The sequence below is a fragment of the Pleurodeles waltl genome, chromosome 10 (genome assembly GCF_031143425.1).
Source record: "Pleurodeles waltl isolate 20211129_DDA chromosome 10, aPleWal1.hap1.20221129, whole genome shotgun sequence".
Classification (NCBI taxonomy): domain Eukaryota; kingdom Metazoa; phylum Chordata; class Amphibia; order Caudata; family Salamandridae; genus Pleurodeles; species Pleurodeles waltl.
In genome coordinates, this window is record NC_090449.1 from 679,602,531 (window position 1) to 679,628,683 (window position 26,153).

The 26,153-nt window shown below is 45.3% G+C and overlaps 1 protein-coding gene across 2 annotated transcripts in view; it reads left to right on the forward strand.

Annotated features, from left to right (window-relative positions):
- The first annotated feature begins 220 nt into the window (after window positions 1-220).
- Window positions 221-26,153, forward strand: part of WDR37 (WD repeat domain 37) — a 645,791-nt gene continuing 619,858 nt past the window's right edge. For both annotated transcript variants that reach the window (XM_069211193.1, XM_069211194.1), the window contains exon 1: window positions 221-352. The gene's annotated coding sequence lies outside the window, so the exon portion shown is untranslated. The remainder of the gene's footprint in view (window positions 353-26,153) is intronic.

Sequence of the window (26,153 nt, forward strand, 5' to 3'; positions counted from 1 at the left end):
AAGACAGTTTGTCACCAACAGTTAAGCAACTGCCCAACGTTTCCAATCAAACCCAACCCGCCAGCTGTAACTGGCCAGCTTAGACAGAGGCTGGAGCGCCACCTCAGCCAGTCAACACTTCCGAATTTTGTGCGGCGTACTGGGATTGGCTAAAATGCTGCTAAACCTCTAATCATAGGTTAGCTTTACATTACCAGGTCCGCCCCCAACTACCAGACCACGCCCAGTGAATATTGAGCCGGGGGATCTGTAGTTGTGCGACCCGGAAGTGCTGAAAATCACAGACAAATGACATCCGTCAAAAGATCAACCACGGACAGCGGACGTTAAGTCAAATTCACCGACGTCTTGTGTAAGTAGCCGCAAGTGGTCACTTTCCTTTGAGTAATATTTCAGCATGTTTCCGCTGAAATGGCGATCCCCACCTGAAAATGCCCCTCTGATTATGAATTTGTCTAGTCTGCTGTGGCCTTGACACTATCGCATGATATGTATGTGCTAAATATTTAAGTTTTAATGTAATGCCTCAACGTTTTAGACAAATATGGTGCAAGGTGCGTGCATGTTTATTTTTACGTTGAAAACACTGTTGCCAAGAAACCACGCAGTGACAGCCTCCGCTTAACTCGCACCGTCATTTCATTCCAGTCACTGGGATCCTTATCTCATGCGATGATACCTGATGTGTTTTGGGAATTTTGTTTCGTTTAACGCAACTGCTTAAGACTCAGAAAGATAACAACGTAACCTTTTTTGCAACGCACATCTGGAACACCTTCATTCTCTAGGGCTGGTTTATTGTGTGGTATGTAAAATTGTTAAATCTGTCTGTGAAAGCCTGTGGTGTCATTTTGGATTAACATCCGATTTATCATTTTGGGGAGCAAAGGCGCAAATTATTAAAAGCTTGTTAGTGCATCCGTTTTGGCAACAGCTTTTATCTGTGTAAATCGAAGTGCGAAAAATAAATGAGATCGAATGGTGCTTAACTCGCAGTAGGTGCGATTGTAAATGTTCTGTGCCAGATCTTGTTTGTTTTATGTAACGACCCCTAGGTGTTAATTGAACGAGCACATTGTGTTGGTCAGCGCAGTTAGTGGGGTGTTTAGGTCAAATGGAATACGTTGATCTGCGTTTACCATTTGCCTTGGTGAATGCAATTAAAGGTTTTATATAGTATTGCAATAAGTAAGGCTCGAGACTTTCGTTTAATGTTTTTGTGTGCCCTCCATAAGTCTCATTCAAGTTCACTCTAAGCAAGGGCAAATACTTGTTGATTAGGGAGAGTTATGCGATCTAGGCAGCTATATTAATCTGACAAACCCACCATATGGTATATTTTATTTTTAACCGCTTTAATAAACCTCGTAGTTGGAAAGCTAGTGTTCCACAGAATATTGTGTCTGGAAGATCAAGTCTACTGAACTGGAACTTTACAAACTGTCGTGCACATAGTGGACAATTGTCCTTCCTTTTGACTTCACAAGGTGTTGTGAGGAGGTGTAGGGTTACAGCGAAATGTTATCTAGATGAAGTCTTTAACAACATCAAACCTGCCTGCGTGTATGACGCCTGGTTTATCCACTTTACTGAACGGTGTGATCCTTGAAGTCGCCTAGTCTACGTTTTTAGGAGTGTTATAGGCGATTCATGTTGCAGTATCTGCGTAGAAGAAATTGAGTTAAGAAAGATTTAAGATGATCTCGTGCCATATTCAGTTTGTATAAAAATCACAGTCCGTATATTTGAGACATTATAAACCTGCTGATAGTTTTTCACACTTCAGTGACTTTTGCCACCCTGCTCCTTATTTTAGCCAGTGGTTGCTCTGCTCCCTTTGCAGATGTTTTAGATGATTGATAGTCCATCAGCCTGATGAAATTTCAGGATATATTTGACTTCAGTCTTAGTAGGCTGTGTAACTGGTGTACCTGTTGTCTCATCGTTTATGGTAGTTGAACCTCTTGAGTGTAAATAGTTTAATTGCAGCCACTGTACAACTCCTTTATTATGTCTTACATTACTTGTGACAGCCATACCATTGATGGTATTGATTTTACTAGTGAATAGTGTCACTGTTACTTAATCTACATCATGCATAGATGCTACTGTCAGAGTAAATGTGGCAATACACGTTTCAGTGGCATAAACATGCTGAATTGTTAAAAGCGGTAATGAATGCTCATTCCTACTGATCTAATACTGAGCCCATCATTACAAGTCTGACAGTCCTGGGACCGACAGACTCGCGGTGGAGGTCGGACCGCCACCAAGGCAATGGTCCTGCCTCCACATTACGACCCTGGCGGAGCAGCATAGTTGGACCGCCAGGATACTGCCAGGCGGTGCTTTTGGTCTTAAGCAAGCAGCACTGCCTTGGGGATTACGAGTCCCCTCTCCACCTGCTTTTGCATGGCTGTCCCACTGGCATGCAAAGGCTGGTGGAGACGGGGTGCCGGGGGCCCCTGCACTGCCCATGCACTTGTCAGGGAACAGAGTAATCATAGTCACAGTAGACCTCCCTTTTTTTTTTTTTTTTTTTTTTAATGGCTCACCTTCTTTGTTTTGGAGGCTTCCATCTGCGAGCAGGATGGCAAGGAAGTATTTGACTGATCTATTCCACCTGCATGGGATCCCTGACCCTATAATGTCAGGCAGGGACTTTCATTACATTCCTGGGTGCTGGTGCTCAATTTGCTCTACCCTGGGTATTCTTAAAGCTTTGTCCTCACGTTACTATCTGCACTCATTTTGAGTTCTTTCTCCCTTGTTTTCTTAAACCCTCTTGTTTCTAGCTGCTCCACCTTGTTAGAAATGGGATTCAGGTTGGCTAGGGTATGCACCTCAGCCAGGCAGAACCTACCCACTCTAGTCAGGGCTAGGGAGTTACACGTCCAAGATAACCCCTGCTCACCACCTTGGTAGCTTGGCACGAGCAGTCAGGCTTAACCTGGAGGCAATGTGTAAAGAGTTTGCACAACACCCAACACCCGTGACGCAAAATGTACACCACAAAGTAAACACAACACTGAGCTTTATAAAAATAATCTGTATTGCACAAAACATAATTAGACCAACATTACACAGGAATAATACCCTGCTACCTTAGCAGTTGTCAGAATGTTACACAAGTTACTAATACTCTGCAGGAATATGCAATTGTCACATTAGAACACGTAAGTACTCAGGATTCTGCAACAGAAGCAGTAGTCAGGAATTATACTAAAAAGGTATATGCACTTGTCATGAACAATTCCTAAATACCCATAAAAGGAACATTAGAGAATATACCACAAGTCATATAAATATATATCAGCTAGACATGCCCATAAAAGGAACATTATTAGCACATATATGTAGAACCAATAAACAGGTAGGAAATAGCAAACATCCACAAGTCTGTATTAGGCTCCTAGAGCCTAGCTTTCCTAAAGAGTACCTGCTTGCTGGTGGAAGAGGCACTTCCAGTGCCTGGAAATGAGCACGGGTGCCCCCGGCGCTCCTGTGCGCAAAACGGGGGGCCTCCCTCATGGTGGGGGCCTGCCTTGGCCTCCTCCCACCCTGTCCGTGGGGTGGGGGCCGGGCGTGACCCTGTGACAGTTATAGGGCAAAGGCGGGAAGGGACCTCCGGCGAGATCTCCCTTCCCGATTCCGGCTGGGGAAAAATGCCGGCGTGAAGAAAAAGGAGCGTCCTGCTCCTTGTGCAGCGACCGGGGGAGGGGGGCGCTCCCCGCGCCTTCCCCGAGTCCTGCCTTGCAATAAAAGGGAGCTCGGACCTCTCCGGGGGCCAGAGGGAAAGACTTGCCCGCACCCGATGTTGTGCGCGAGTCAGGGAAGCTGCTCCCAAGCCGCCGGGAGGCTTCCTTGTAGGATTGTAGGCGGCTGGTGCCCCAGGTGGCGCTCCCGGTAGTGTGAGGTGCTTCGGGGGCGCCGAGAGGAGCACGCTTGCTCCAGATCTGTTGTTTGTGTGCCCCGGGGGCACTGAGCGAAGCGCGATCACTGCGCTCTTGAGGAAATGGACAAACCCGGCTGCGGTGGTGATCCGGGGGAATAAATCAAGCGCTTCCAAGGCGCTAAAGTAGGTTTTGAGCCCGGGCTGCAGTGGTGTCCTGGGGCAGAGGTAAAGTGCTTTTCAGAGCGCTTAGGGCAAAGCTAAAGCTCGGGCTCCGGCGGTGATCTCTTTTCTGCCGTTCCAAGAGAGCGCTCTTTCCAGTGCTTAGTCAAGACCTACAGAGATCCTTACAGGGGTCAGGGGCACAGCACCCTGCCCCTGGGAGCAACCAGGAGACAAGGGAGCACAGGCTGGTGGGCCCAGCTACAGGCCAGCACAAGGGTTGCAGATGGTGACAGTCCTTCTAGTGACCAGGCAGGTCACAGGTCAGCACAGCAGCAGCAGTCCAAAGTGGTTTCCTGGTGAGTCCATTCATCAGTGTTCTGTGTCCATTTTCAAGTTCCAAAAATGTCCAAATTGTGGGGAAAATTCCTGTGTACTTATAGTCAGTTCTTACAGTGTTTCACAATGGTAGGGAGAGGAGGTTCCAGCCAGTTACAACTGGTTCTGGGAGTGCCCCCTTTCTCCTTTCAGCACAGGCTCCAAACATCAGTGGGGGGGGTTAACGACCCTATTGTGTGAGGCCAGGGCACAGTCTTTACAAATGCAGGTGTGCCCCGCCTCTCCCTTCTCTCAGCCCAGGAAGGCTTTACAATATGTAGATGCACCTCTGTGTCACCTCCACCCTCCCTGTGTTCAGGCTGTCTGAGAAGTATGCACAAAGCCCCAACTGTCAGTCTGCCCATACGTTGATTGGAGACAAGCTGCAAAACACCAAAGTCATAAGCACATATAAATGCGCACTTTCTAGAAATGGCATTTCTGTGATAATAATAAAAAATACACCTACACCAGTAAGCAGCATTTCTTACCACTGTCACAACCATACCAAACATGCCTACGCTACACCTCATAAATCAGACAATACCCCTTACACATAAGGCAGGGTATTTCCAATGTAATCCTATGAGAGGGCAGCACTCACAGCAGTGAGACACCAAGTTAGGCTGTTTGTCACTACCAGAACAGGCCACGCAACATGGCACATGTCCTGCCTTCTACATACATGGCACCCTGCCCAGAGGGATAGCAAGGGCGTACCTTAGGGGTGACTTACATGTAGTAAAAGGGGAGTTCTGGGCCTGGCAAGTAAATTTAGATGCCAGGTCCCTGTGGCAGGAAACTGCGCACACAGGCTCTGCGCTAGCAGGCCTTAGATAGGTTTGACAGGCTACTTCAGTGGGTGGTGCAAGCACCGCTGCAGGCCCACTAGTAGCATTTAATTTACAGGCCCTGGGTATAGGGATACCACTTTACAAAGGACTTATAGGTAAATTAAATATGCCAATTAGGCATAATCCAATCATACCAAATTTGTAAGAGAGAGCACATGCACTTTAGCACTGGTTAGCAGTGAAAAAGTGCTCAGAGTCAAAACCTCAGACAACAAAGGTCAGAAAAATAAGGAGGGAAAATGCAAAAAGTCTGGGGAATGACCCTGTAAAAGGTCCAGGTCCAACACACCTCATATCACTTTTTCCCTGTTCTTCCCTGCCACACCCACCTGCTTGCTCCTTATTGTACCTTTATCTTAGAAGGGGGTGCAGGAGCACACAAGACCACTAAGGACCTGTTTGTTACAGTCAATCCGACAGTAATGTTGTGCTGTTGGTCCACTGACACAATGGAACACTGATACAGTGATGCAGGAAACGGACTTAAGCAGTGGCAACATATAGCAGACCACAGGGAACAGCAATGATAGTTGGTAGTAATCGATAACAAGCTGTATAGAGCAGATGGCAGTTTTCAGCAGCTAGTACCAACTGGTACCAGCTAGTAGCAATTGAGTGCCTGACTGTTGCCTCCGAAAGCAGCAAGCAGTTGCCAGCTGGCCCAGGCAACTCAGAAAGGGCAAGAGTCCAGATATGATGGCAGGTGAAGGCTCACCCTCCTGTGGGAGCAAGCTGCACTGGCCTGCTACCAGCTGCTTCTGTCCCACCCTAAGGGAAACCACAGCTCTGAGTCTCACCTCACCATCCGTCAGCGCCCCATCTGCGCTCCCAAGCCTAGGATTCACTAGCGGGTTTCTCCAGAGACCCCCTGAGGCCACGTGAGACCAGTGCCTCCTGTGCTCTAGGCCCCTGATGACTTGGCTGCTCCCCTGCTCCACCTGTTTCCCGTGGTTCTGCCACCCTGGGCTACAGACTAGTGTGCTCCAGTCGCCCTAAAGCCCTAAGGCTGTGGCTATGCTGTCGGTGAGACAGCCGCAACCTGCTTCTGGACTGCCACAGCCTGCAGCAATCTTCAGCCACACGACCCTGCCGGACACCAGAGCTGGGGATCCCAAGCTGCGAGCTGAAGGTAAGAGCGGGTAGTAGGAAACATGGATCAGGCAGGCTACGGGACATGGAGGTAACCCTCCTTGCAGCTTCTTGCGGCTTTATCTGTCACAGTCACCCCCTCCAACAACTCCGTTTTTGGAACAGCATATTTTAGCGACTCACCTGGCTTTAATGGACAGGAGATTGGCGATTTTGTTTTTCATGTAATTAAAGCAATGTTTGGTGGTGTGTCACCTTTTCCTATGAAAAGGCCACTTCATTTGTGTAGACACAAAGTTCTACTGATAAACCTATATTGCCTGCAAATCATAATATGCAGAAATCGGGTTTCAGTGTATATTTATAATTTGTGCATCACCAAGTAAAATGTCTTTATTTGTTTTGCTTCTATTGAAATCTTTATTTCCATCACGCTTCAGAATTAGCAAAAAATGTGTATAAGATTTGCTTTCTTAACTGCTGAATGTGTACATTTTATTTACAAATATGAACATTTTGTTTTGTGTTACAAAAACGACCTCTTGGAGCCTTTCAATTCACACTCTGTATCCCAGCATTTGCCCCATATTTTTTTATTTTTCCTTCTCTGACTGCAAAGTGAGAGGAGTTTGTGAACACTGATTCCCATGTAGACCTCTTAGCTGCTTGGCCTTTATTAAAGACACGCCTGAATATCCAGGGTGGGGTTATTTGTGTGGCTGTCACCAGTTTTTTTTTTTTTTTTTTTTTTTTTTTTTTTAAACCATAATCCCTTAACCTCAAACTTAGACTAAAAACACATTTTCCTCACATTTCTGTGATGAAAAGTTCTGGAATCTGCATAGAGCCATAAACATCCGTCCACCCAGTATTCCTCGAAGTCTCCTGATAAAAAATGGTACCTCACTTTCGTGGCTAAGGCTAGTGCCCGTGACAGAAACAGATCAAACCAAGGTCAATGGGAGTTTACTGGCGAGGGACTTCCATTGACGTAGGTTTAAACCTTTACTTCTTTACTGTAGCAGGCACTAGGCTCAGCCACATAATTGGGACAGTGTTTGTACTAACACAAGTGGGGTAATGCTGAGTGGAAGGTATTTTGTGGATTCCTGTGGATTCTGGAAGTTTCAATTATAGAAATAGAAAGAAAAAGCGTGATTTTAGTCAGAGTTTGAAGGTTGCAAAGCATTGTGGGTAAGAAATCCCAGTGGGATCTACACAAGGCACACCACAATAGACTCCTTTGGTTGTCTAGTTTTCAAAAATGCCTGTGGTTCTTAGATATGCATGGGTAGCTCCACAGGACAGCCCCAAATACAGCACAACCACTATTGCTTAACTCACAACATAGCAATTTAGGCCCTTTGTCTCCTTTTCTCTTGGGCCACCCACATAATTGGAATACTGTTCCTATCGGGAGACGTGTGGGAACTATCTTGTATAGTATTTATGAGACCGTATAAGGAACAAACCGGCCCATTTTGCATTGTTTACTTTCTCTAGGAATACTCTTTGGATTTGTTCAGTGTCTAGTTCTATCTTGTCCTATAAATACATGTTCACTGTCTGAGCCCTAGGTCGTCTGCACTAATATGTATATATAAGGACATTTATATTGTCCTTATACTAAACATGTGAAAACAATCATCATAAAAAATACTGTGTCCTGTATCCTTTTTCAATAACATTGATTGCGATACAAGTTATGTGAGTTTGCACACTTTTAAAGCAAGTAAAAATGTTGGTGAATACGCCCCATGCGACATTTGTTTGATTTTTTTCACTCACTGTGGTTCTTGTGGGAAATTAGGGTGGTCCTTGTGTTGTATACCGATGTTCCATAAAAGAACTTAAAAATCTAATCAAGCCTTTAAAAGTTTGCCAAACGAGTTACTCCGTCACTCTGTGGCTTATGTTCCTTTCACCATTATGTGCAGTGTGGGGACTATAATGCACTTGTCAGTCAGCAAACAGAACACCTACCACGTTCTGAAGGCGGTTAAAGGTGTTAAGCAGGCCATAAGGAAGTCTATGATTTCCTCAAGTAGAGGAGCCAGAATTCTACAGCTGCTTGCCTATTGAAGTAGTTGTCCATGGAAGGTAGGTATCCATGCACAGCCGTTAGAACATTTACCTTACGGCAGCTCCACCTATTTCCCTATACTTCACTTTTGTATGGTAAAACAAAAAGGAAGTAGGAAAACACAGAGCTAGCTGAGATGGACACTGGGGCCAGTAAAAGCGACTCTCCTACCTCTTTTCCTGCTTAGAGCAGAATCTATGCCAACAATATGGCTTAGGCTTTTTAGTTGTTTCAGGAATGCGATCAGCAAAGTGTTGATCCTGCAGCCTTGCCACATCCTCCAGAGCACATGAAGTGAAGGTTGCTGCCTGTATGGCAATAAGATTTTCAATGACAAACAACTGAAAGTCAAGGAAAGACATGAGTCTTCCTGTGGTTGTCTGACGATAAACAACATATGCATTGTATGGTGCCATCTGGATCAGGTGGGTTAACAGTTTCTTGTACCAAGTGTGAGTTTTCCGACTCGCATTGTGTGGTTGAAGAACCTGGTGATTCTTATCCACTCCTCTCATTTATTTGTTGTAATCAAGTATGCAGGTGGGCTTATGAACATCCCCCATCCTACTCCAAACCATGACTGGGGAAGTGCTCTCATTATGAATTGTAGTGAGCACATACTCATCACGCCTATCAGAGGAATTGACTGTGAGCAGTTTGTTGGAATGCAACGCAGTGCTCTGGAGCTTCTTACAAACAGGTTCCTGCAGGAATCCTTTGTGATGACAGACAACTGTACTGCATGCCACAGTGCTACCTTTGTACAGCTCATTGAACAGCTCTACTCCTGTAGCAAATTGGCCACAGAGGGTATAATTTTTGTGAAAGAGTGGCTGGACAAGCCCCCATACAACTTTTCCTGTGACTCCTAGTGTGGGAAGGCAACCTACAGGGTTTAAAGTGTAGTCCTTCCCAGTACACACTCTCAAGCTGTACACCTAGACAGTAGAGCTCTCACACAGCATGTACAGCTTTAAGCCACAGCAATCTCTATTGCGTGCACTGTACTGCCTGGACAGCAGCTGTCATTTGTAGAGGACCACAGACTCATCAAATGCTATATTATTTCCAGGAGTATAAATCTCTGGAAACCTGGCAGGCAAATGTTCCACAATAAGCCAAATTTTGAACAACCTATCATGGTCTGGATGGTTCCAGGGCAATGGAGTTGCCATTGAAATGCAGCATACGATGAAATAACAAGAAACAATCTCTGCTCATGTATGGTGCAGAGATGGGGGACACCCAAATGGTGGGAGTAGACCAGTAGGACTTTAGTTTCTGCACTAAGCCCAGTTTGAGCATAAGGCCCAAAAATATCTTCAACTCCTCAAGCGAAGTGGGAGTCCACTGGTGTGCCCTACAATGAGACCCTAGAGTAAATCAATGCTCCCTCAGAATTCTTCAGCATGCAAATTTGTTTGCTGTACAATTTGCTCAAAGAAGTCAACATCCAAAAACATATCGATGTAGTCATCTGGCAAAAAATTGGGCATACCGACTTTACATCGGGCATTGCTATTGAAAGGTGAAATTTGGGCTTGAACTAAATTGGGGGGCTGCCAAGAGAGCTCTTGGTCTGTGTTTGCCATCACACGTGCCTGCTCTCTGGGTTAGTCTAACCTACTGTTGTCATCCGGCTGCACAGACTGTGCTTACGAGGGGACAGCACAACTGCCATCATTGTGTCCCTCAGAATCTCTGGAAGATGAGTCAGATGGAACTCACTAGAAAAAAAAAAAGACAAAAAAAGACCTAGTATTACTTCACCTCGCCATGTACCCAATATTGCAGAATACTTTGTCATTGCTTATGCAAAACTTTATTGTTGGGTGAGCTGCTAAGCAATTTCCAGCATAAAACTAATTTCCAAAAGCCACAAATCAACCTTTGGTCACAAGATGTGCCAGGGACCATTGTTAGGGGTGGAGCAGGTCAGCCCTTGTGGTCAACGGGCCGATTTCACCCCTCCCCCAGGTGGGGGGCATTTTTTATTTGTTTTTTAAACATGTGATTACAAAAAATGTATGTCAAAATGTCAGGGGGTCATCCCTCCTCCTGACAAACGGGCTGTCCCCCTTTTGGGCCCTCATTTATTTTTTGGAATGTGTGTTTTCCCTGGGGTGGGGGGGGGGGGCAGGGTGTGTGTGTGTCTGTGTGTGTACACACACTGAAAAACCCCACAAATGTTACAGGGACTTTATAGTTAGGTTCAAAACTTATACAAAACCATAGAAATTCAGCAGTTATAGTTATCTCAAGTAACTATGTCTGGTGCCCTAAAGTAACTATAACTAGCGCCCCCACCATGCACAGTTTTGTCCTCAATAATTTTACTGCAAATGTTACATTGATTTTATAAATTATATTATGAAATACGTTATCAGTGATGTAATATGTGGGGTAATTAGCAGTGCATGGTAGTTACCTTAGGGCACTAGTTATAGTTACCTGAGATAACTATAACTGCTGAATTTCTGTGGTTTTGTGCGAGTAAATTCAGAACCTAACTATAACATCTCTGTAACCTTTGTTTTTATTCAGTGAATTTCAGTTTTTTAACAGTAAGTAATTTAAATAAATTTATGTTAATCCAACCACCACTGTGCACAGCCTTTCGCCGTGCACGGCAGGTGTTCTACAAGCACCAAATTCCACGCCACACACTGCCTTTGGCCATGCGTGTCAGGGGTTGGGCACAGGGTTTGGCCTGTGGCCAGGCCCTGCAGCCAACCCCCTATAAGTGCCAGCACAGCGGGGATTGGCCGCAGGCCCTGTGGCCTACCCCTATAAGCAGTCAACACTAAACCCCCTAGCCTTGGTGCTGTGGTCCCAACGTGACACCCCCCCCTTCCATTGCACTGCTCGAGTCGCAGGGACCACCACCTTCCTGGAGCTTAAATTAACAAGATCAGGGGGGCTGCATGGACCCCCCCTCCTAAGATTTAAATATCCCCTGGGGACCACCACCTTACTGGGGCTAAATGACGGTAAATGTAGGGGGTTTATTCAGACCCCCTGGGCCCCATGGACCACCACCCCCGGGGCCAAATACATAATTAAAATGGGGAGGGTGACTGCATGGACCCCGTCCTCCAGAGCCTGGCCACTAGTACCTGGGTGCCCTGGCCCCACCCAGGGCACCCAGTGTGCATTGTTGGGAATCGTGGGGGTGGGCCTCAAGGCTCCCGTTGCCCCAGCCAGTTCCTTGCCTCCTGCAGGAACCGGCATTGCTCCTGCACACAATTGCACTCACAGCTGAAAAACATATTGACATAAAACAATCAAGGCCCAACACGGGGTCAAACCATTTGTCAGGAAGGACGCCCCCCTGACAATTTCATAACCTTTTTCTCTCTTTTTTTAAAATTTTATTTTTTAACATGTTAATCACCCCCTAGGTGGGATCGCAACCCCTCCCAGGGGAAAATCACATATTTTGTAAAAAAAAAAAAATTAGGTCCTGCCGTGGTGGGTGGTAAGCCCATCCTATCAAGCAAGAGCATTCCTCGCCCCTACACAATTGTCTTTGATTAAGACACAACCCAACCTTCTCAATGATAAAGAAAATAATGTATTTTCTTTATGTGACCCTACCCACTCTAATAGTGCCCTGCTGGCACCCGAATAGGCTGTGTCATGTCTTGTCAAAATAGGTCTAACAACCCTTTATTGTCACTGCAGCCAATTTGGAGCCAGGGCAGGGGAGTCAGGAAACCCAAAGAAGTTCATAGAACCTTTCCAGAAACTTCTCCCACCTTCTAGGAGCAGGGCATCAGGCTACAAAAATGGGGCTGCTAGACCTACTCTTTAGTTCACTACTGGACCTGCTTAAGGACTCTCACTGCTGTGACCTTCTGTGCAGTCTGCCAGACTGCTGCTGTACCTTAAAGTACTGCTTTGCTGCCTGGAGCCTGCCTTGAACCCTCAAAGCCCAGCCCTGCTGTTGAGCACCACTCTACACATGCACCCAGCACTACCAGAAGTGACTCCAAGAGCTAGTTTGTTGGCCTCCTATTCAGAGCGATAGCAACATAACAGGCTCCCACCATCTTGAACCCGCTAGTTGACCCAGCCAGGGTGAGTCCTGAACCCCAAAGAGGTCTCCATACACTTTTGGGCCCTTGGTTGTCATGCTAAAGGTGACCGGATGTCAGTGGTTGGCACTTATCTTTTAGGTGCCATTTTGAAACTTAAACTGTAAAAAATCATACCTCTAATTCTACTGATAGGTTTTTTGTCATTTTGCTGTCAAATAATGTATTAAAATGTACTCTATTTTTCTAAATTGGTTTGGGAGTTTTCTTGTGTTGTGTTTTCCCTTTAATACTGTCTCTGTGATATATAAATACTTTACACATCGTCTCTAAGTTAAGCCTGGCTGCTTTTTGTGCCAAGCTTCCCAGGGTTAAGCACAGTTCAATTTAGTGACTTTTGTGTAGTTCACCTTGCAAAGGACTTAGGCTTGACCAGGGTTCTCACCGAGTCAACCAACAACACAATTTCTCACATTGGTGTTCAGTGGTGTGGATCTGGGCTTGTGGTTGTGCACAGAATTCGCATAAAATAATTTGCCATCAGAGTTGACCTCAGTTTTTGAAATTGTCCTTGTTTGGCTCTGTTTTTCCTTTCTTTAAATTTGATTCCCGCCTCACGTTTTTTTGTGCCTGTGACTCTTACCTGTCAGCAGGGTTGGCTATCAGTGTCATTCAGAGCTACAGGATGGCTGAGCTGAGGAAGTAGTGTAGAGATAGGGGACTGAGAGAAACTTCTTAAGAACTACCCAAAGTGGGAATACCAGATAGCCATTAAACTCTGGGAGGAAGTCTGCAGAATGCAGGCTGCAGAGGATGAGGATGAGGATGATGATGATGATGATAATGAGGAGGAGAGAGCACTAACAGAGGAGGAGGAGTGACCAGACCAACCTAGGGTCCTGAGCTACCAGGAGAGCCCCACTGAACCCCAGCAGATGACCAGGATCCGCAGGATGGAGCAGGGAGCTGCATGTCTGCTAGGGGTCTGACCCTAGAGGAACTGGAGGACAGGAGGGAGAAGAGGAAGCTGGCCAAATTAAAGTTGTTGGACGCTGAGAAGGCCTTGGCTGAAAAGCGACACTGTTGGAGCACCAGAAAAACATTGGGGAGGAGGGGGCTGGACATCAACACCAAGCAAATGGAGTCCAGTAATGGTGGCAGCGAACCAGCAATGTCTACCATAGAGGTGAGAGTCTGTATACCCAAAGACCTGTTGTTCAGTTTTGTGCTGGGATATGATATAGAGAAATGTTTTTCAGCCTTTGAGGTGATCCTGAGGGTACACAATGTCCCGGAAGAGTATTGGGGGAGTAGCTTGTGGGGGTACATGCCCACTGTGGGGAGGGGCACACTTCTAACTCTAGAGGTAGAGGACCAAACCAAGTATGTCCCCATGAAGGCCATTCTTCTTTCCAAATGTGGGTTGGCCGGTGAGAAATAGAGGCATGGACCTTTTTGATGGGCCATTTACTTGGGCACATTATGTGGCTCTCTTTGAAAGAATCTGCACCCTTTTTTAAGTGTATTGAACTACTGCATGTATATTAGAAATAACTAGCTTCCCTTTTATCATTGTTCTTGGGATTGGCAACACATGTGTTGTCCTGTTCTGGTAAGTCTTTTGTCCTGGTATGCATAAAGAGCTTTTCTTCTACCTCCAGCAGGAATCATAATGACTCCCAGTGGAAGCGTTGGAGACGCAAGGAAAATCAAACCTACGTCCGATCTGTTATGACTGTAGTCATAGTAGTGTATATAGCTCAGCTCATTCCCCTTTCTCTGCTCCGCTGTAAACCTAGCTGACCTGACCTGTCTACCAAGCCATTCCTCGTTTAAATATAATCCCTAGTCTAGTACATTGATTAGCTTCTACCCAATATGTGTGCAGTACAATTATGAGTTCTAGCAGAATTTTGATTTTCAGAAGATTCTCTTTCATGCTGTTTTACAGTAAAGTGTGAATCATCGTTTTTGTTATGCTGATAAGCATAGAGCCTTCAAGGATGCCGATTTGAATTGAAGCATATCAAGAAAATGTACTAGTGAATTTTGAATAATATGTTTGATTTTGTAGTGCAGTCTTACTTGCCAGAAAGAGGAGAATGGACAAACTAGTGGATCAGAACATTTTAGTGACTAAGTATTTATTTGTTTTACTTCATTATAATTTGATATTGCAACTAGTGAATGGTATCAGAGTGACACATTTGAAGAATTGGACTATGCAACAGAAGGAAGCTGAACCCATCATGTTATCTTCTATTGTCCAAAGATGTCTTCCCATATCCAGCGTGGATGGTGAAGCATTTGTTCACTTAAGTGGCACTTTGAGCCTCTTTACATAAATGCTGGCGGCCTTGTTAAATCTTAATCTCTTCCTTGCCAAACACAGATCGTCCTATTTCTGAGTAGGGCCAGAAGTGATGCCCCATGCTCCAATGTCTGTGAGAGATTTTATATCCGGTGAAAGGGCCATAGGATAGGTGTTATGGTGTTGATTCTTTGCTTTGTTTTAAGTATTTTGCATTGGAGCCCATACAAAAAGGGAGGTGTAAGTGCAGACTGTGTTGTTGTTCTGTTTCCTTCCTGTCCAGCTCTTCCGCCATTTCTCCTTGTGCTCACATATCTTCACCTTGTGCCCTCATTTTGTAGGCAACTTCAAAGCAGTATTGTACAGTCAACAAAGTATGGTAAACTATATATAGTCAACAGTGGGTCATTATAAGTCTTGCAGGATGAAATGACAACCATCAGCCTGAATTGTTCAAACACAATACCTAAATGGTTTATTCAGGCAAATGATTTCTTCAGGAGTTTAGTTTTAAGAGATGTCCTGATCGGATCAGAAAACTGGTCCCTTGGAGGACTGTAGCGTGAGACCAGTTTTAGTAGGTACGTCAGACCTTTGTTGGAGCATGCCTTATTGTTAATGCAGAGTGTCTTGAGTTTGATCCTTGATCCTCTAATCTAGAGGGAGCTAATGGAGAGCTTTAAGGGTTGGTTTGGCATGGCCGAACTTTAGCAAATTCAGGCACTTCTTTACCTGATTTTAGAGTCTTTGAAGATCGTCAATTCGCCCGTTTGTGAGGTGTGTTTAAAGTGCATTTTATTAGTCTTTGCGTTTCAAAACCAGCTGTTTATCAGCTTGATCCTAAGGGGTGACTGGAAGAAGAGCAAGAATTTTGCCTTTAAAAACAGCATTGATTTGGGGAGTGAATGAAATTTCTGAATTAAAGCTGATTGTCTGATTTGTTTTGCTTTCATAGTGTGGAAGGAGCAAGCCCTAGGCTGTCAAGTCAGTGAAAGGGGAAAGAGAGAAAGACATCCGGCTATACTATTTGGGTATCCCAGCTTCTTGTTATCAAAACACTGGAGTGACCCAGCGTACCAACTTGAACTGGCCCACCTCGGTCTTGATAGCGTGATGCACATCCTCTGTGGCTGGCCCATCCTCTCTCACTCTATAGAAGTCACCAAGATGTTTTTTCTTGTTTGGCAGGCAGCCAGGAGATTGATGAGCTGGAACAGAAGGCCATCCCAACAGGCACCCCTCTGGAGAGGCTGCTGGCTCAGTCATACAGTGCAACTGGAGGGCTTCCGAGGCTGGGACTTTATCGGGGTTATTGCACTGTAAGATGTTTGTAGCGGGTCGCATATGCACTCATTTTGGCACCTACAGTCAGCCTTCAAACTCTAGCGTACCCATTTTCATAAATATTTACAAATCTGGCATGCACTCACAATTCACTGCGCAGAGTTCACTGATTTACTTGAATTTAGCCTACTGGATGTGAAGTTGCTTATGGGTCGCCTGGGCAAAATTTCTCAGATCTATAGCTCCCTCCACTGTAATACTCCTGAGGCATTCAAAATGCTCTTGCACAAGTGGAAGCAGTGGTTGGACAGTCTGGATTACACTGAATGGGGAGAGACCTGTATGGCCCTATACACAATTGCTATACCAGTACACCAGTGGCAGACACAATTGCATTATCTGCATATGACCCTTTTGTGGCTCAAGCATGCAAGCATTCTCTCCAAACATCACTGTGCCTGCAGCTCACTTCCAAACGCAGATTTTTTTTTTCACATGGTCTGGCAGTGCCCTTCTGTGGTTTGCTGTTGGAAGCTTATGGCTCAGTCTGTATCTCGAGTAATGGATAGATCGATTGAGCGGGCAGTCATATTTGCTCTGCTGGGCCTCCTAGAGGAGGTTGGAGTGAGTTTGAGGGGACTGAATGCGTGTGGACCTAGCAACAGAGGTTATTCCACTTGCGCGCAAGTGGAAATGTCAATACCCTCCAACAATATCAGAATGGAGGGCTGGTATGCACTCATGTGGCAAGCAGGAAGAATTGGTTTATATTGCCAAGTGCTGATCCTGCAAATTTACTAAGCTATGGGGCAAAGGGGGAAATACTCTGGTCTATTGATTCTGTCTGGCAATGTGACCCCTGCAGTTGATTCAATTTAACTGGGGTGTGAAGTCAATGTACTTCATCTTCTTTTTGTACCTATGCTTCAAAACCCAATAAAAAGTGTTTATAAAGGGGAAAGACACTGTTGGGATGATTTTCCAGGACCGATGTTTTTTTTTTAATTTTTTTTCTTGAACCTTTTAGGCACAAAAAGCTTGGTCTCATCCAATGTTTGCTATGGACTAGATAGTTGGTGATCGACATAGTTATTCTCAGAGCCTTTATGGCTTACTTCCTCTGATCTGGAATTCCAGACATTTTTGCGGGAACAGGTGTGCAAATTTCATGCATGTCTCCACGTAGGTTGAGCAACAGTTTTGAAGTAAAAAAAAATGGTGCTATCTTCTGGAATAGACGTTTTAACTGCTTCATCAATAATCAACTCTTCAAAGACAAACTATAAGAATTTAGATTTTTTATTTTTTTTAAACAACCCAGTTTCCAGGCCCTGCGTGCTGGAGCGGCAGGAGTGCTGTTCATTGGTAAAGTGCAAGAAGATGTGGTTACATTTGTGCAGAAAGAAACTGTCTTACTGCACAGACCTTCTAATAGACATATTCAAGTAAGTCATGCTTTATTAGAGAAAGTGTTAGCATGGTTGTGCACGCTTGGGGGACCTTTGAGTTTGGAGGCTATAAAATGTACATAGCTTCAGGTGGAGGTATTATATTTTCAACAAAAGGGCCAGAGTGTTAAAAATCAGTGCACATATCTGGGTTTTCTGTGTGAAAGCTCCAAGTCGAAATGTCTAACCCTTGAAAGATGACTCCCCTGCTATCCTTATAAAGTCCTGAAGTTGAGAAAGGAAACTATGTTACTGTGTAACAATTTTATGGAACTTGCAAAGATGAAAGGCTGATCTTGCAAAACCAGAAATAAAACGAAGGGCTTTTAAGTTGTAAGCATTACCCTGTGTCAGGGATATTACCCTACTGAGAGATACAGGGAGTGCAGAATTATTAGGCAAATGAGTATTTTGACCACATCATCCTCTTTATGCATGTTGTCTTACTCCAAGCTGTATAGGCTCGAAAGCCTACTACCAATTAAGCATATTAGGTGATGTGCATCTCTGTAATGAGAAGGGTTGTGGTCTAATGACATCAACACCCTATATCAGGTGTGCATAATTATTAGGCAACTTCCTTTCCTTTGTCAAAATGGGTCAAAAGAAGGACTTGACAGGCTCAGAAAAGTCAAAAATAGTGAGATATCTTGCAGAGGGATGCAGCACTCTTAAAATTGCAAAGCTTCTGAAGCGTGATCATCGAACAATCAAGCGTTTCATTCAAAATAGTCAACAGGGTCGCAAGAAGCGTGTGGAAAAACCAAGGCGCAAAATAACTGCCCATGAACTGAGAAAAGTCAAGCGTGCAGCTGCCACGATGCCACTTGCCACCAGTTTGGCCATATTTCAGAGCTGCAACATCACTGGAGTGGCCAAAAGCACAAGGTGTGCAATACTCAGAGACATGGCCAAGGTAAGAAAGGCTGAAAGACGACCACCACTGAACAAGACACACAAGCTGAAACGTCAAGACTGGGCCAAGAAATATCTCAAGACTGATTTTTCTAAGGTTTTATGGACTGATGAAATGAGAGTGAGTCTTGATGGGCCAGATGGATGGGCCCGTGGCTGGATTGGTAAAGGGCAGAGAGCTCCAGTCCGACTCAGACGCCAGCAAGGTGGAGGTGGAGTACTGGTTTGGGCTGGTATCATCAAAGATGAGCTTGTGGGGCCTTTTCGGGTTGAGGATGGAGTCAAGCTCAACTCCCAGTCCTACTGCCAGTTCCTGGAAGACACCTTCTTCAAGCAGTGGTACAGGAAGAAGTCTGCATCCTTCAAGAAAAACATGATTTTCATGCAGGACAATGCTCCATCACACGCGTCCAAGTACTCCACAGCGTGGCTGGCAAGAAAGGGTATAAAAGAAGGAAATCTAATGACATGGCCTCCTTGTTCACCTGATCTGAACCCCATTGAGAACCTGTGGTCCATCATCAAATGTGAGATTTACAAGGAGGGAAAACAGTACACCTCTCTGAACAGTGTCTGGGAGGCTGTGGTTGCTGCTGCACGCAATGTTGATGGTGAACAGATCAAAACACTGACAGAATCCATGGATGGCAGGCTTTTGAGTGTCCTTGCAAAGAAAGGTGGCTATATTGGTCACTGATTTGTTTTTGTTTTGTTTTTGAATGTCAGAAATGTATATTTGTGAATGTTGAGATGTTATATTGGTTTCACTGGTAATGAAAAATAATTGAAATGGGTATATATTTTGTTTTGTTAAGTTGCCTAATAATTATGCACAGTGATAGTCACCTGCACACACAGATATCCCCCTAACATAGCTAAAACTAAAAACAAACTAAAAACTACTTCCAAATATATTCAGTTTTGATATTAATTAGTTTTTTGGGTTCATTGAGAACATGGTTGTTGTTCAATAATAAAATTAATCCTCAAAAATACAACTTGCCTAATAATTCTGCACTCCCTGTAGTATCAGGCTCTTTCCCATTCAAGTAGTGGGAATGGTTTCCTTCATGCCTAAATCCTGTCGGGTGATTTGAAGAAAAAGGGGCAACCCAGTAACCCAAGGACCCTTGTAGAACAACAATTTAGAAACACAAATGGTCTCTCTGGGGGCAAATATAACCCTTGACTTCCACGGCAATAGTGTTCCTTAGGAAAAAAAAAATTTTTTTTCAATAAGTTATATACATTTAATGTATTTATTTCTTTTCAAAAGAAGATATCTGAAAATAGTAAGGTGATCCTTTATGGTGACGGCGCAGTGAAAAAGTGACATAGTGAATCAAAAGTGCGTTGTGACTATATACACTAATAATATATACATGTGGGGTTAGAACAATGGTCACAAAGACACCCGTGTTACAGATATCAATATCCACAATCAAATAAAAAATCAGTTCACATTTATACTTTGTCAACGTTTCGAGCCAATATAGACAAATTTATTAAAAAGGGTCATCATCAGGACTAAAAATACAGAAGAGAGAGGGCGTGGTTTAGTCGGCAATGGAGTTGGACGCATAGTACGGAGCGCCGATCGCTGTCCCCGTTCTGAGGGGCAAATATCCTGCTGAGGTGCTGTTCCGACCCCACGAAAGAGATCCGGGCACTCAGCGAAATCAGAATCGATGATGGCGCAGCAGAGGGGAAGGGTGCCCCAAGGCGCTGCGGAGGGCCGCACAACTAGAGGCTTCGAGTCTCAGCCCAGACGTTGCGCACGTAGCTGCTCAAGACCTGGAAAGGCGGCCTGGCAGCGAAGACCTGCGGGGGCTCTTTTTCGCAGGTGAAGTGGATTGGGAGACCCGGGAGGAACCAGAGGCACAATGAAATCCCAGGGACGGGGCGGTGAGTCCGGGAGTGAGGGGACGGAGCGGCCGCCATTTTCTTTCTTCCCAACATGTCTCGGAGTGTGAGGACAGGGCCTGGGGGATCTGCTGGGAAGGAAAATTACGATTAAGACCACTAAACAGCAGAAATAATTGAATGAACCTCCCCCCCCCCCCCCTTCCTGAAGACAAATTTAAATAAGGCAAAGATCCTGGGGATTATGGAACTTTTCCAGGAGAGAAGCGACCTCAGAGGCAAGAGAAGACAGAGTCAGGCACACCCAGTAACACGGCGAGGGAGTGAGAGAGCACCCAGAACCCAGAGATGCCAGGGAGGAGATGGGACTGTCCTGATAAGGGAGCCCACAAAACCCTGAGAAAGAATGGCTTACCCAGGAAGATATGAGGCGGGAAGTTCCTGAATTGTTGCTCCAACACAACACAGAGAGCAACTCAAGCCAGGAGCAGGACAAGGCATGAATACCTCACTAATTGCTTGACTCCTAGAACAAATAGGGGAACAGGCAAGGAGACTCCTAGAAACAACGAACAGAGGAGTGATACGGCAAGGCACAGAACTATCCAACCACTGGAGGGTGGAGGAGTGCTAGATCATTAGAGGGGCCACAGTAATTTAGACGACTCTGGCAAACGAACGGCCACCACAACGGATGTAAGATTGTGCTAACTGGGAACTCCTAGGTGGACACATACTCCCTCAACCCCCAGGTGACTATGGGGAAACAAAAAGCAGGAAAGGAGGCACCGGCTGTTTCCCCCCCCCCCCCCCCCCCCCCCTTCAAGAGACGATATGAGCAAGAAGACTGGGGGAACAGAAGCACTGACGCAACACACCAAAGTGATTCTGGCGGTCATACAGGACTCAAAGACAGCCCTAGAGAGTCACATCTCAACGCTTGCAGGGGCAGTAGCTGAAAGATTGGGCCAAAGCAACAGAAGTGATAATGCAGGAGACGACCCCACAGGTGAAAGCACTCGTGCAAAAACACACACTTATGGACAATGAAGTGAGAATTCTGGACAGTAAAGTAGAAGATGCAGAAAGCTGGTCTCAGCGACACAATATACACCTAGTGGGAGCCCCCGAAAAGGCAGAGGGCCTATCAATAGAACTCTATATAGAAACATGGCTGAGCGATGTGGTGCTACGGGGTACACCCACAAAATTATTTTCGGGGGAGCAGGCTCACAGGATCTTGGTGGCCCCTCCACCGCCAGGAGAATACCCAAGATCAATAATAGTGCGATTGATGAACTTCAGAGACAGAGATTTGATCCTGCAAGAGACACACAAAAGGGGTCCCTGGAAAATCGAGGGAAAAGAGATAAACATTTACCCAGACTACACAAACCAAGTACAGAAACAACGGGCAGCATTTGCCGCAGCCAAAAAGGTCCTCTGACATAATGACATAAAATACGCACTGCTGTACCCGGCGAAACTTCGGATCGAATATGAGAAAAGAACACACTTCCTGGGAACGCCTCTGGAAGCCTGGGAATGGATAGAGGTATGGGGCCTCCGCCAAGCCAACGGACATGGACAAGAGGACATCAAGACCTGGTCGACGATGAAAAAGAAAAGCAGTGGGGCAGGACTTCGGCAGAGACCGACCGCTGCGCCGTCACAGGAACAAATAAAAGCTGCGCAGAAGAAAGCTGTCTAAGGCCTGAGAGGAATAAATGAGATACAAAAGAGTGACAGCTGGAGGGAATCAAAGCAGGACACTGGTGGAACCGGAATGGAGCATTCAGGGTTGGGAACAGAATCTGAGACGGAGCCACTGCCTCAGGTGACCACAACAGCGTACATGCTGGGCTAACAGATACTTTTGCAACAACTGATCACAAACAGCATATCCTAGAGCCACAGCCCAGCGAAAAAGACCGGGGGGGAGGGGGTGGGGCATGGGGGAGACATTTGGGGTCCCTGTGTCTAGTCCTGCCTTCCCCTCGTACACCCCTCGGAGATAGGGGGTGGCAGAACAAGAACAATGGACAATGACAGACGAACTATGACATTGCAAAAATCCACGCCTTAGAAAGATGCATAATGGGGAATGAGGATCTCCAATCCGGTGTTCTGGTAAACACATACCGTGAATTGAGGGGGTGGTTAGTTCTACAATCACAGCACTGTAAGGTAGGGTGGTGGGGGTAATGTTTACAGATTGTTTCTTACAAAGGGGGGATAACGAGCTTGAAGTCGGTACAAAAGATATGGGGAAAACACAAGGAAACATTCCCTTTAAAACCAATAATAGACTAATATCGATAACGCTATTACCATGGGTACTGAGAAATTATCCATCCTCACTTGGAACGTAAATGGACTAGGAAACAAACATAAAAGGAGCCTCATACATGAAGCCGTATGTAGGTTCAAATCAGGTATAATATTTATGCAAGAAACGCATCTGGTGGATACACAACATAAAGCTATGGAAAGAGCTAAATATAGGCTACTGGGACACACACAGTTTACGTCTGGATCCAGGGAGGCCCGATACTTATAGAAAGGGCTTCCCATTCCACACCGCACGTACATGGGCAGACCCGCACGGCTGTTACAGTACTGGGGACATATAAACATATGCCTATACTACTAGTTAACGTATATCTACCCCGGGTCTACAAGGTAGGATACGCCAAACAATTGGTACAATACTCACAACATCACCACCAGCATCAATCCTATTGGGAGGCAGTTTCAACATGGTGATGAATACGGAGTTGGACAGGGCTAGTACATCAAGGTCAGGGTATCCAAATAGGGGGAAACTGGAGGGCTTTATGCAGGAAATGGGCTATGTGATGTGTGGAGGTTTCTACATGGGCAAGAAAAAGGGTACTCCTACTATTCAGTCATCCATGATACGCACTCTCAACTGGACTACTTTCTGACCACAGCGGACATGCTGCAGAGAATTTCAATGAAAGGATATCGGGCTAAGGGAATTAGCAACCATGCTCTGCTGCAGATGGCCGTGTCTCTGGGCCCCGACCACCATGACAAGAATGGCGCATGTACACATGGCGATTGCTAAACACAAAGGTGGCTGAGGGCCTAGAGCAAGTCACTCATCACTACTTCACCGAGAATACGGGTTCAGTACAAAGCCCGATAGTCCTACGGGAGGCCTATAAAGCCTCTGTTAGAGGGGAGATAATAGCGGGAGGAATAGCAGAAAGACAGCATAGAGAGAAAAGACTGGGAATACTAGAAACTGAACTCATAGCTTACGATACGGAACACACCAGACATTAAAAAACAGATGAATCAAACAAGAGAGGAATACAATGTAGATGAGGTACGTCAACAATACCTACTACAAAGCAAACGGATATATGAGGCTGGAAATAAAGCAGGTAAACTGTTGGCATGGTTGTGAAGGAAGGAACAAAGTGATTCCCACATTAGGGAAATTTGGACAGTACTAATTAGGGACCCTAAGGAAATAATGGAAGAATTGGCAGCCCAAATGAAAGACTTTTATAAATCCTGCATAACAATTCTAGAGGCAGAAATAGATGGCTTCCTAAATGATTGCCCCATGACATGTCTCTCCTCGCAACAAACAGCGAATCTCGAGGAGGAGATCACTGTGGAAGAAATGTTGGCAGCGTTGGGTCACCTACAGAAAGGGAAATCGCTGGGGCCTAATGGACTTTTTTACAGTTTTTTCAGAAACTTGGGAAGGGGCAGATACCACACCTACATGCGGCACTGCATCACGCTGTTGAAATCGGGGAACTTCCACTTGACATAAGAACAGCGACGATCATCCTACTACTCAAACCAAACAAACCCAGAGATTGGGGGATTCTTACAGCCCGATCTCATTATTAAACGCTGACGCCAAAATACTGGCGAAGACGCTGGCAATCAGACTGAGCGGGGTGATGGCAACCCTGGTCCACCTGGACCAAACAGGGTTTATACCAGGACGCTCTACAGCTCTAAATCTCTGAAGGCTCCATAATTATTTAGCCTAAATAACACGTTCGACTAAAGGAAGAGCAGTCCTCTCCTTAGATGCCAATAAAGCATTTGACTTGGTGGAATAGAAATATATGTTTGGCATGATGGCCAAGATGCGGTTTGGCTCCAGATTCAGGAAGTGGGTAGAATTACTATACAAAAGACCAACAGCAAAAATTAGGGTAAACTGATACACATCGCAGGAATTTGACCTTCACAGAGGGACTAGACAGGGGTGCCCTCTATCGCCGATGTTATTTGCATTGGCGATCGTTGCTAGCTAACTGGATAAGGACAGATCCATTGATAAGAGGATCGGATTTCACTCTACACGGGTGACATACTATTGTATCTAACTCAGACACCATCCTCAATGGGTCATCTGGGAGACATATTTTGAGAATTCGGGGAGGTGTCGGGATTCAGGATAAACTGGGGTAAATCACTACTGTTCCCCATGGGGATATGGGAGAATTAACAGCATACAATGTTACCAGTTAGAGTGGAATTGGAGAAATTCAAGTACTTAGGTATTTGAATATCAGGCACACCCCACCTACACTACACCAACAATCTCCAATCCCTACTGCAGAGTTTTGAAACGGAGACTAAGCATTGGCAAACCCTCCCGATCTCATTGATGCGAAGGGCAGCACTCTTTAAGATGGGGCACTGCCTCGCTTCCTATATATTCTACACCACTCCCGTTACCCAATTCCAGAAACAATCTTTTGCCAGGAGGACTCCCTACTACGAACACTACTAAGGTCAGGAGGGCAACCCAGAATCAAACTGCACACTTTACATAGACCAAAGTATGAGGGGGGTATTGCCCTGAGAAATATCCTGAAATACTATGAGGCGACATAACTTAGCATAATAAACCATTAGGCTTTTGCTCCACAAGGTGACCCAGTTTTAAGAGGGGCTAGGGAAATGATGCACCAGCATAGTTACCTGCACTGTCTGTATGGGGGCAGACTAAACCCTGCATTTAGCCCAGCAACAAAAACGGTCATACAAACATGGACACGACTTACTAAAGAGATGGGATGGGCAACACGTCTGACTCTCAAAATGCCTTTATGGGAATTGAACAAGCTACCTAAGATAAATTCTCTAAAAGGCTATAAAGGCTGGGATAACATTGGGATAACATATTTAGCTGACATATGGGACGCAGACGGGGTGGGACCCTTCTCACATCTTCAAAATGAATACCAAATGTCAGATACACAGTGGCTCCAATACGCCCGCCTTCAGACAGCTCTTAAACATAGTGTTCCTGTAGAAGAAGGGACACAGGAACACACCCCATTGGAAATGAGACTCTTAGAGGGGAGGGTACAAAAGAAATTAATATCACAAATTTATGGTACAATCATGAGACGCACACAACCCTCTTTGTCTACCCTATAGTAACGATGGAAAATAGACTGTAAAGATCTAGAAGAGGAGGACTGGGCGGAGGCTCTGATATTTCCGGCAGAGGTGGCTATTCCAGCATCCCTCAAACTAATACAAATCAAAATACTACACAGTGGGCCATCAGGTTCTGAGAGGAAGTGAGGGGAACCTTGGAGCGTGTGACAGAGACTAGCATGGAAATTACGCCCATCCTCGCCGCATTGTGCCTTAGTTTGGAAACATTTGTAATGTACTTTCTGTGGCCCATATTGCTTTGTACTGGGGTATATTTTGCAGAATAATATCTCACTAGGTGCATCATAAAAAGAGTGTTGTGCTGGGTTACATTAAAGGGGCACCAGGGGCCTTCGAGATCAATAGCCAGCTTAGCAGCCATTTGAGGT